At 42.6% G+C, this 12547-nt stretch overlaps 1 protein-coding gene across 1 annotated transcript in view; it reads right to left on the minus strand.

Moving 5' to 3' along the window:
- Window positions 1-12547, minus strand: part of LOC146960259 (uncharacterized) — a 112690-nt gene that overhangs the window by 7837 nt on the left and 92306 nt on the right. The window lies entirely within an intron of this gene.

The following is a 12547-nucleotide window of genomic DNA, read 5'->3' on the forward strand; positions in this document are numbered from 1 at the left end:
ACCCCTTATACACTAACACTGTTGCACTATTTCCAGTCTAGAAGAAACAAAAACCAAGTTTATTATATTTCACCTATCACAAGTACCGTAAATTTCACATTATTTACCTTGTTGCCTGTGGGAACGCCGCCAATAGCCGATGGAACAAGACTGTCCATGGCATCCAGAATCTCAGGAGAGAACCGGGCAGGATTCGATGGAATGTCACACTCCGCCTTCAAGGCCACCGAAATGTCATCCACCTGTAAGAAAGACATGTAGCTTCTTTGTAAAGCCTGCCATTTGTTAAATGAAGCAAACACAAACTATCACTGTCGTGTAGTTAAATAAGAACATACGTACCGTACACTGAACCACCTCTGAATCATCGTCACCAGAGCCGTGCTCCTCAGAGTCGTGCTCCTGGTCACCGGGGTGGCTACGCTGTAATGACAAATGGCACAAAAAATTAGGATCAACTGACAATGTTCTCTTTCTTTCATCCAAGCGCAGTCACAGTGTTCAACCTCTTACCTTCCTGCCGGACCGAAAAGTTGTCCACTTGGTGGGGGGGGAGTCGTGGAGTACTGTCAGGGGTCTCCTTCCCCACCAGAACCAGAACGGGAACCACCCGCTTGTCAGGCGTTGGTTGAGGCTTTGGAGAAACCAGGTACTGCACCTGTGGCGGAGGTGCTGGTCTCTTCAGGTGCCCGATGGTGGCAACCCACAGACAGTCTACAAGAATAGCCATTCCTGCATTACCGCTGAGGTGAATCTACAATGACACAAACAAAAGATTAAACATTAATTTGAAAAATGAAACTTTTACTGAACATGTTGTATCACTTCATATTGGTGATATTAAAATACATTCTACTTACACCATCACGGGCCCAGAGTCGGCGGTTACTGAGGGGGAAGCGGTCAAAATGGTGATAAAACTTAACACCTATAAAAAGAAAAAGAAAAAAAAAAAAGAAAAAACATTGATCATTAAAAAACACGTTTCAAAAAGGCAGTGTCAATTTAAGGTCAGAAAACCATTAAGGTGATTATATTATAAATTATATAATTCTCAAATAGAATTGCAGCCATATCATTATTTTCAAACATACCGAACTGTTTCGACACGGCGGAAAATTGATTCCGGAATAGCTGTTGGATCCCCTCCGTGACCTTCAAGCGTGGTACAAGGTCAGCGACAAAAACCTAGATATAACAACACAAAAATAATCGTTAATAACTAAAAAAAAACCTATGGACCTGTACACAGCAACTTCATTTTTTTTTTTTTTTTTATGAAACATACCTCTGCAGACGGCCATTTGTTCAGTACAGTAGCCAGGTAATTAGCAAAGGCTTTCCCACCGTGTTCGGGGGTGGGACTGGCCGTGAGGTTGTTTCCTGGCGCAATGACACAGACAGCGTCAGGGGTCCGAGGAAGAACAGCGTGCTCATCCTCGGTGCTGAGAAGAACAGCGTGCTCAACCTCGGTGCTGAGATGATCTGCGCACGCCCCAGGAACGGACAGGAAGCCAAAGGTGTAGCGATCCCCTGGCATCCGCACGGTCCTATCCGCAAGCTCACGCAGATGGGACGCCCCTATGACAAGAACAAACTGGAACAAAAAGACAGAATTTCTCTTAGGATGAAAACAAACATTTCAAACTACTGTGTTACTTTATAGTTTGTACATACCTTCTTGCCAGGGACCTCGGCAGGAATGACCATTTTGTAGTGGTGCCCAGTGAGCTCCGAAAATGGCCATTGGCGAACTCGATGGCGCCACCCTGTGCCATGAGCTGTTGAAGATAAAATGATTGTCTTAAAAAAGGCCAACTTCCAGTAGTATTTAACCACAATATGTAAACACTAACAGACTATAGAAATGCACATAGTTAAGACTTCAACACATATGATACATTACCACATAAATGAAATGTTGATTTTAAACATGGAAGACTACTTACTGTCACCAGAAACACTGGGGGCCGGCTGAGGATGAAACACCTCAGCCCGTCGTGCCGCCTCCCTCCGCTTAGCTGCTTCGAAATACTGTTACTGTAAATCCATATAATGAGGTAGCAGCCACTTTGTCCCCACAAGCATTTATGCAGCTTTAATTGTACTGAAACATGCTCAAACACATCACTGTAAAGTCAGTATTATTCTGATAAAGTTTTGGCCTAAAGAAAACTTTTGAAATCACACTAGTCCCCCCACAAGCACGTATAGTCTACAGATTACTCAATGAAACACAGCACAGGTACACAGGCTATTGTCGCACCTCTCCACTGTTCTTATATTTAATTCAATTCAATACAAAAAAACTTTATTTATACCCGAGGGGCAATTAAAAGGGCAGCCTGAGCAGTTCAATTGAATAACATATAGACAACAACAGTCACACGCATGCACACATGCACGCACGCACACTAGGGCTGCCACAAACGATTATTTTGATAGTCGACTAGTCACCGACTATTTTTTTCGATTAGTCGACTAATCGGATCATACGTAAATTGAATGTAAAACATACAGCTTATCGCACCAGCATGCAGCTGCTCTTATATACCATCATTAGCTTTCAGCTTGAAGTGTTTAAGGTATATGCTAACTAAAAATAAAGACAATTAAGATAGTTCATTAAACTTTTAATGAAATATGCAGCTTTGACTGTAGCATAAAGTGCAAACAGCTGAGTAAAATAAGGATAAGGCACTGGCCTAAACAACACCAAAATAAATACTTAAAGGTTTTTTGTCTTTCCTTCATTTGTCTCTGGCATTAAACATAGCTACATTTAAATAAAATGAGGTGGACACCTGAAACTAAGGAATTGTTCACAATAATAAAGTTTTGGTAGGCCTATCAATCGAATATAACTTGTGCTCATTGTAAATAATAGGAGTCGTTCTGTTGAAAAAAATCAAATAGTTTATAAGACAATCGTCTTGTCTGAAAAAATGTAAATGTCCTTTTTACTGTCACAGAAGGAGAAACATGGAAAGACTCAACAGAAAGTTCTGTGTGAAACTGTCAAATGAAAACAAGTGAAACTGAGGTGCAGCTCAAACTCTGCAAGGTGTGGACTGTGATGAGAAGCTACCGAAAAATATTGACGTAGATTTACGCCGGGAGAGAGAAGACTTGCTCGTTAAGATGAGCGCTCATTACGTGACCAGGACGCTGTGACCAGACGCGGTAACGTTCCAATATAAGTCCGCGGTTTTATTTTTAAATGACGAACGGCTGTTTTTCAGTCCTTGATTTAAAACGGTGGAGTGGCGGTACCGCTCCTAGTAGCGCTTCTCATTTAAAATGACACAGAGAGAGAGAGAGAGAGAGGGAGAGGAGCGGCGGCGGCGGCGGGGGTGGGGCTACACCGGTGCCGCTTGATGAGGGACAAGACCGGTAGAGAGAGAAAAGAGAGAGACCACCTGTAAACTCACCTTGAGTGAGTGAGTGCACGTGTGTGTGTGTGTGTGTGTGTGTGTGTGTGTGTGGTGGGCGGCTGCAGCGGCGGGTGCGTGTGTGGAAGGTGCCCCAGCAGTTTTGAGAGAAAAACTAAGTTAAAAAAAAAAGAAAAGAAGCGACGCATCGACTATTAAATTAGTTGTCGACGATTTTAATAGTCGACGTAGTCGTGACTAGTCGACTAATCGTGGCAGCCCTAACGCACACACACACACACACACACGCACACAACATCAAATACGAGATAGATAGATTTAGCATTAAAAACAAAGACAAAAACATCACCATGCTGTTTAAGTCTTTTCACTTAACAAAACCAAAACTGTTCACCACCACAGCACATTCTGACTTTCATCAAATATGTCCACATTAGGGTTGTGCCGATTGGCGATCCAATCGTCTATCGGCGATTGGAAGGACGATCGGCGATGTTTTGTTTTCTTGCCGATTTTACACACACACATACTCGCTACTTTTTTATTGATCTAATGCGCAATCTGTTTGTTTTTTTTGGAAGCAGCAAGCCTGTCAAATGACAGTGTTTCACCAATCAAATGCAGCCACTGGCGACGTCCAATCAGACGGAGCCAGGTAGTCATATGACCGCACACAACATCTCTGTGGTAAACAGGGTGGCCACTCCGCCTCAAATTTGAGGAAACACGTTTAGCTGGTGCTGTGACTAGGCTTCTTTTTACAGTCTATGCTAGGCTGCCGACGCCAGCCCTGTATGTCACAGCCCGACGACGTGTTCACTGATATGCCACAAATAAATTACGTCCGCCATGAATAGATTTTTCGGCTTTCGGCAACGCAATATCGTTCCGTTCATTGATCATAGCGCTCTTTCTCCGTTATTAGCCCTCACACACACACACACAGAGAAGCGCGCATGCATGACAGCAGGGCACCCCGGCGATAGATAGGTCTATCGGCGATCTCCAGGGAGGGCGATTGGGACGATCTGAGAATGTCAAAATCGCCCAACACTAGTCCACATGTCAAGTATAAAGACCCAGTCAATTAATTATACAACACTATTAATTCAATACTTAGCATCTACAGTTAATGACTAAAAATACTATTGCTGTTAAATACCTTAATAATGAAAGTCAACCTCCAATCTCCACAAGCATATATGCTACCATCCTGTGGCTACCATTAGCTCATTATCACATCAAAGAAGCCTCTTTACTGGCTCGGTTTCTCTGTCTAGCTCGGTGTTGCAACTGTGTTTGTTGGTCCTACGAATAGTTTATATGAGCGTTTAGCGGAGATTCTAAGCTTTCTGTTGATATGCAGCATTACATGTCTCTGTGTGTGCTACCTTGTTGCTTGTGCAGACTCAGGCCTTGTCAGACTGCCCCCAGATACGGGGGGCTTCAGGGAAGAAGAGTACCGACTACCGACGGAGCTCACTGGGCACCACTACAACTTATCACTCCATAACTTTGAAATAACCACTGTGTCCTCCTACGTAGCTGCAGCTACCTAGCTCAGACGCTAACGCTACCTAGCCACGATGCTAACTAGCTGCTATGCCAGGCTGAGCTCAACAAAACGTTTCAATTAATTTACTGCAGGGCACAGCTTAGTTTGTAACACACCAACACAATTAATACCACAAGCAAGAGCAACATGACAAGGCAACAACCAAGCTCTAAGTTACACACAATGTACTTACTGTAAAGAGTGGCTGGTCCCGCCTAGGTGAAATCTGGGTGGTGAAGTTGAAGGTGGTGTATGAGGTTTGAGGTCGAAAAGTGTTCTCTCTGCAACAAGCTTTGAAAAGCACTTCTCTAGCAAAAGCCTCAAGGGTGTTTGTCTCTCGCAGTGAGTCTAAGTTTGAAACAAACGGAATGAGCGGCTATCGGCGCCCCCTATTTATACCGCTGGAGTTCGAATTCAAGGCGACCAATCACAGCGCAGCGCAAGCTCCGACCCCTTGGTTACTGTTGCTATGTGTCCTCTGACGTGAAAAATACAGATTTTTTTTTGTTGGTTTGTCTGTTTTATGAATAGAATAGAATAGAAATAATTTATTTATCCCTGAAGGGAAATTCCAATTAATCAGGTAGCTCACAATACAAAACAGAAACACAATATAAAACAGAAACATATCAAGAAGAATTATAAAATTAAATTTAAGTAAGTAAATATCCTCTCACTGATTATTATAAAAATAAATAATTAATAATTAAATATTAAAATAAAATACAATGTCATACTGCAGATTTTGATCCTTAAATTATTATTTTTATACAGTACATGTTGACTGAAAATGAAATAATTATAACCAGGCTGTGTGTGTGTGTGTGTGTGTGTGTGTGTGTGTGTGTGTGTGCATGCGTGCGTGCGTGTGTGTGTGTGCGTGTGTGTGTGTGTATGTTTGTGCGTGCATGTGCATGACCTCATGACCTCAACCAAACAGGAAGTGCACCATTTAGATTCAATTGTTTTGGTAGAAAAAAAAGTCCTCCCACATTCTTCATCCAATCAGCTTCAGGCAAAACTGATCTAAAGGTGTACTTTTCAAGTCTGTAGGTCAAAGGGGATGGCTGCTAAGGCTCATCAAATATGGCGTGCTCGCCATGTACATACGAGTGGCTCTCACGCCCACATACTTCATCCAATCAACTTCAAACTTGCTGGACATGACAATGGCTCCGCCCTGAACGTCCCGATATATTAACTTCCCACGTAACTCATAGCGCCCCCCGGTGGTGGAAGTGTACTAAAATTTGGAAAATGTACATACTTTGCCCCATCAACTTCATTCCACTTCTAAAACATGCAGAACCAGTTGGTGAAGCTACGAGTAATGGCGTCCGTGTGGCGACACGGCGACCATTCCTCGCCATGACAATACGTTTGCCCTTTGGATGGCTTTATTGAACTCGTATCAACATGAAAATTGGTACACAGGTCCAGGGTCACGACCTCAACGTTTCCATATGCTTGTAGGCGATCTCACTCATTCGCCCCCTAGTGGAAACAAGAAGTGCCATATTTCACATCAACATTGTCCGATTTCCTCCAAACTTCACATGTGTGATGAGGGACTGACCCTGAACACACCTGCATGCATCCCATTACTGCCCCCTGGTGGACGAACCTTTAACTGCTCATAACTCCTTCATGCTTTGTCCGATTCACTCCAAACTTCACATGAGTGATGAGGGGCCGCCCCTGAATGCATTTTTGGCCTCCTTCCAGGTTTTTTCTCCCTTTCACCTTCGCGCCACAGCCCCGGCGTGCCTCAGGCCCCGCGGTGGCATGGGCGAGCGAGGGCCCGCCATCGCCGCTTGCGGCTTTAATTATTATTCTTTCTTTCATTATTATATTCTCCCTAAAATCGCATTTTTGGAGGCTTAAACATGCCCCAAAACGCGTGAATTTTGGCATGCACATCAGGACTGGCGAAAAATTTGATATTTTAAAGTCGTTGGGAATGGGCGTGGCCAAATGGCTGAATAGCGCCCCCTAGAAAATTTCAAAACATCAGCCCCGCCTTTGTGTTTCACCGAGACGCATGAAATTTGGTGGGCTTATAGAACATGGCAAGACGCACAAAAAAGCCTCTTAATGTCATGGTGAAATCACAACAGGAAGTCGGCCATTTTGATTTGAACTTTTGACCTGTTTGATCTAACTCCTCCTAGGGATTTCGTCCGATTGACTTCGAATTGGCTAGAGACCATCGAGATGCCACTCTGATCAAAAGTTGTGCTCCGCAGGTCTCTAGGTCAAAGGGCGTGGCTTCTGGGGCCTTGAGGATTTTGGCGACTTTTCGTTTGCTCGCCATTTCACCTTCGAACAGCTCTCACGCCCACATACTTTATCCGATCAACTTCAAACTTGCTGGACATGATGACGACTCCGCCCTGAACGTCCCAATATATTAATTTCCTACGTCACTCATGGCGCCCCCCGGTGGTAACAGGAAGTGGCCAGGTTTTACCTTAGCGTGTACTGATGCCACATAGTTGACCCCATCAACTTCATTCCACTTCTAAAACATGCAGACTAAGGTGGTGAAGCTACATCATGAACGCTGTGAAGCTATGAGTAATGGCGTCCGTGTGGCGACGCGGCGACCATTCCTCGCCATGACAATACGTTTGGCTTTTTGATGGCTTTAATGAACTCGTATCATCATGAAAATGGGTACACAGGTCCAGGGTGGCAAGCTCTTGCATCTGATAGGGGTCACGCCCATAGGCGGGGCCAAATGCCTCTATAGCACCCCTTTTAAATTTTCAGAAACCCCTCCCCATAGGGTTTTTTTTGGAGTTGGAACATGAAAATCGGTACACATGTGTAAGTTGTCAATGCGCACATAAATGTCTCTTGCACCATTGGTCTACTCCAAACAGGAAGTCGGACATTTAGATTTTACTCGCCATTTTGGTGTGATTTCCACACGTTGTACTTTAACGAACTTGTCCTAGGAATTTTGTCCGATCCACTTCAAATTGGTCACACATCATCCAGAGACGATGCTGATCAAAAGTTATTAAAAGCTTTTTTTCTACGTCAAGGGGCGTGGCCACTATGGTGCCGCCATTTCTGATCCATCGCCATGCATATTCAAGCAGCTCTCTCTCCTACATACTTCATCTAAACTGCTTCAAAATTTCTGTACATGATCAGAGCCCCGCCCTCAACGTCTCCATATGCTCATAAGCAATCTCACTCATGTCTCCCCCTTGTGGAAACAGGAATGTTGACCAGACAAACAAAAAAGTATCTTGCACTATTGGTTTACTCAAAACAGGAAGTCGGCCATTTTGATTTTAAATTGCCATTTTGCCTTGATTTCCACACATTGTGTTTTAACAAACTCGTCCTAGGGATTTTGTCCAATCGACTTCAAATTGATTACAGATCATCGAGAGACCATGCTGATCAAAATTTATTAAAAGTTTTTCTCTTGGTTAAGGGGTGTTGCCGCTATGGCCTCGTCATTTTGATACCTTGTCACTCATATTCAAACAGCTCTCTCTCCCCCAGTCTTCATCCTAACTGTTTCAAAATGTCTGTAGATGATAAGGATCCCTCCCTCAACGCCATCATATTGCTTGAAGGCAGTCTCGTTCATGGCACCCCCTTGTGGAAACAGGAAGTGCCATGTTTTACATTGACAAACACCAACTCAAGGCTCCTGACCAAATCAACTACATTTTGGAGCCACATGACGATCAGTGGATGAATCTTCACAGTGACACACATGTCACTTCATGTTGCAAGCAGCCCGTGGCGGTGGTGGCGACTTTCAATCACTCGCCATGAAACATCAATTCATCATAACTCCTTAAAGCATTCTCTGATTGGCTTCCAACTTCACGTGTGTGATGAGGGACTGCCCCTGAACGCACCTGCACATGTCTCGTTACTGCCCCCTGGTGGATCAAATTTCAACTACTCATAACTCCTCCGATTGGCTCCAAACTTCATGTGAGATGACCATAACCTCTCATTTCCTTTTGCATGTTTTAGACTGGAGGGATCTTTGAAAACACAAAGAGAGTGAATGACGGTGTAATAAATACTGACAGAACTTCATCCCTCCCTCTGCACTTGCAGTGCTCCCTGGTCTGCTTTCTGGCCTGTTTCCCACCAGAAGGTTCCATCATCAGCTGTTGTTAACCATCTCCATGTTTTACTATATTTTGTGTTGCAAACTTTGTTATTTGTCTACAACATCTATTACACATCGGCCCGTCCTAGGTGAAGGTTCCCTCCTAACTCACACTGAGGTCTGTCAAAATATAATGTCTCTGACAAAAAGTTATCTGTACATCATTGTGTGTGACATTTATAGCTGCGTCATTTTGGATCATATGCCATGCATACACACTGGTTACATGGAGTCCTCTTCCCTTCCCTCTTCTCCTCTCCCCTCAGTGCATTTTCAATTATCATTATCAGTTGCACTTAGTAGTTTGGCCTTCGTGTCTGTCACTCTCTCTGTGTTTCCACAGATCCACCGGAGCTCCATCTCCCAGCACGAACTGCTGCCTGCATCACCCCACCCCTTTCCCCTGCTGTTAAATCAGCCTGCCCTCCCTTCCCATGAACCAGTCTGCCATCCAGTCCTCCCATTGAGCTGGCCAGCTCTCCCTGCCTTTCCTCCCACCATAAGCTTCTTGGACTAGCACAAGACGGACGTCTTGCCAAGAATGTTTTCATGCATCAAAAACGAAAGTCAGAGGTTCGAAGACGATCAGATACCGTCGTAGTTCCGACCATAAACGGCGATTCGGCGGCGTTATTCCCATGACGCGCCGTGCACCGTCTGCGAAACCAAAAGTAAGGAAACGCTGGTCGGCTCACCCAGCATTAATTATAGCAAAATAACGAGAGACAAAACTATATATTTATCGAAAATGGACCCATTAACAAGTGTGGGTAACGATTCATCCACATTAATATGAGAAACAAACTCTTCGTTGTCCCTTTAACATTTCCATGTCTCCCAAATTCTGTTATAAACTGTTTTCTTGTCCGTTACAACATCTATTGCACGTCTGTCCATCCTGGGTGAGGGATCCCTCCTCTGTTGCTCATCCTGAGGTTTCTCCTGGTTTTCCCTCTTAAAAGGGTTTTCCATGGAGTTTTTCCTCAGTCGATGTGAGGGTCTAAGGGCAGAGGATGTTGTTACGATGCCATGTAAAGCAATTTGAGACAAACTGTTTGTAAAAACAGGCTATACAAATAAAATTGCCTTGGATATTCAAACAAGCTCTCTTTCAGACATGCTTCATCCAAACTGCTTCAAAACCTCAAAACCTTTAATGAATGAAAATAAACATCTTTTCTCCATGTTAATGGGTGTGCCTACTGGAGGTTCTTTTAATCAACCTTTCATTTGCATAACACTTGGTTTAACCAGTTTATAACAGTGTAGAACACACAATTTTTTTCATGGTCTTTGGTGGTATACTACTTACTGTATGGTGGTATGGAAAATCAGTAAGTCCATTAAATATTTGTAGTCTCCCCCACTATTGACAGGTCAAATTAAGTCGAGCAACTTTATTTGATTAATACATGTCAAATCTACACCATTTCAACAGGTTTGAACATTCACTGAATTTGTGTGTACAAGAAATAGGTAATTAAAACTTAAAGGTCACACATTTACAAGCTTGTACGATAGAAGCAGTGCCATTATGCTTAGTTGTTACACTATTTTACACACCTAACATAAGGATGGACATGTGTTATTTTATCATTCATTATATTTGGCATTAATTTGATGTACTTCAAAGTCCAAGTAATTTTATTGGTCTCCTGTGGGAGAGATTTGTCTTGGACAAAGTGCAACTGCACTTTCATTGAACCACAAACCTGATTTGTTAAGTCATTATCACAACTTAGCTCATAGCTACCACAATAATAAGGCATGTCATTTTTTTTAGGACAACATTAAGACTTCTTAAAGGGTAATATTTAATTCAGGAATGTTTTTGTCTGTGAAATCATCTTTACCATTGATCATCATCAAGAAACCCACCTGTTTTGAGTTTTTAAAAAAATGCTATAGCAAGTACTTGACAGCAGGGGGACTACGGTACTAATTATTTTTTTTAAACCAGAAACATCCAGATTTTGATGTCCCTCTAAATGACACTACACTGTTTATGCTATGGCATTTTATTCAGGTTTTAATGCATCTTTTCACATATGATTAGTCAAATCTGATCTCATTTATGAGATAATTAAAAAATAAATTGAAACCTCAAACATAATCACAAGAAGTGGTACCAGAACCATAATAAGAGAGGGAAAACAGCAGTGTCCTTGAGATGGGAGGGAATCCAACTGGAAGATGTATCAAGGTGGGTCCAGATGAAACTCATGAAGTAGATGACACTATCATACACTGTACATCCTGGACACCCTAAAACAACAAAGCAGAGGCAAAAACAAGAGCAACACAGTGCACAAAGTGGACATAAATACCCATAGTTCTACTCAAAGACAAAAACTTCTCTAGTAAGTGCACATTTTTGATTTTTATGCAGTAGAACATGCATTTGAGCTTCCTAATATAAATATTTTAAACTTTACTGTAATTTAACTGCGATGGGACAAAATTACTGTATGTGATGCAGGATTTAAGTTTTAACAAGACTTCCATGTGTGGGATTTGACCCCCCAGGGGCTTGAACCCTGCCACTGTGTACCGAAGTACCAGGTGTACCACCTACTGGGGCCTAGCTTTTTTTTCCACATGGAAAGGCAAAGCTAACCTGCATCACATACAGCATATTAATGTTATCATTTAACAGCCAATCATACTTTTTCTGTAATTGGGCTAATGTATCATTACCTTCATTTTGATTTTTGAAAATCTTTTGTCAATTTAGTTCATTACCTATTGATTTTTACAATTTTCACACTTTACAAAAATGCTTTTGTAATGCAAGAAAAGAAACCATCACAACATAAAAATACACATATTAAAGCAGAAGTAAGTGGTCCGGTCGTTTTCGCTAATGCTGCGTTCCAGGCAGGCTTTTGAAATCGTAAATTACAGCTTCAAGTCACAACTTACGACTTTGTAGCGTTCCAGGCAACCCACTCGTGTTTTTCCGACCTGTTTTACCGGTGAAAGTCACTATAACGGCCACTCGTAACTTCCGACCGGTGAACTCGTACCAGATCGAACTGGTACGACTTCACAGGTCGGAAAAATACGAGTTTCCTTGAACGCACCATAACAGTCCTCGTCCCTACGTCGCCACATTCACGGCGTCCCTTGGCTGCACACACAGCCCTGCATGCCGTTCTCTCTCCTCATTGGATAAAAACTGTAGGATACGATAAATGTTTTCTCCTCGACTCAGAGCAGAGCAGAGTGACTGACAGACCCGTGTTTCGGTCCAAACACTCTATGTAAGTGATTGCTGTCGGAAGATATAACTATTTAAGACTTATATTAACACAAATATATCACTTACTTCTGCTTTAATTAGAACAACAACAACAACAACAACAACATCATATTAGCTCAAGTGCTTCTGTGTATATAAACAGTTACTACATTAACTATGAACATTAACAAATACAGTACTGCTTAAAG

This window comes from Trachurus japonicus, unplaced genomic scaffold, assembly GCF_045865225.1.
Source record: "Trachurus japonicus isolate A0001 unplaced genomic scaffold, Traja_1.0 AP030520.1".
NCBI lineage: Eukaryota > Metazoa > Chordata > Actinopteri > Carangiformes > Carangidae > Trachurus > Trachurus japonicus.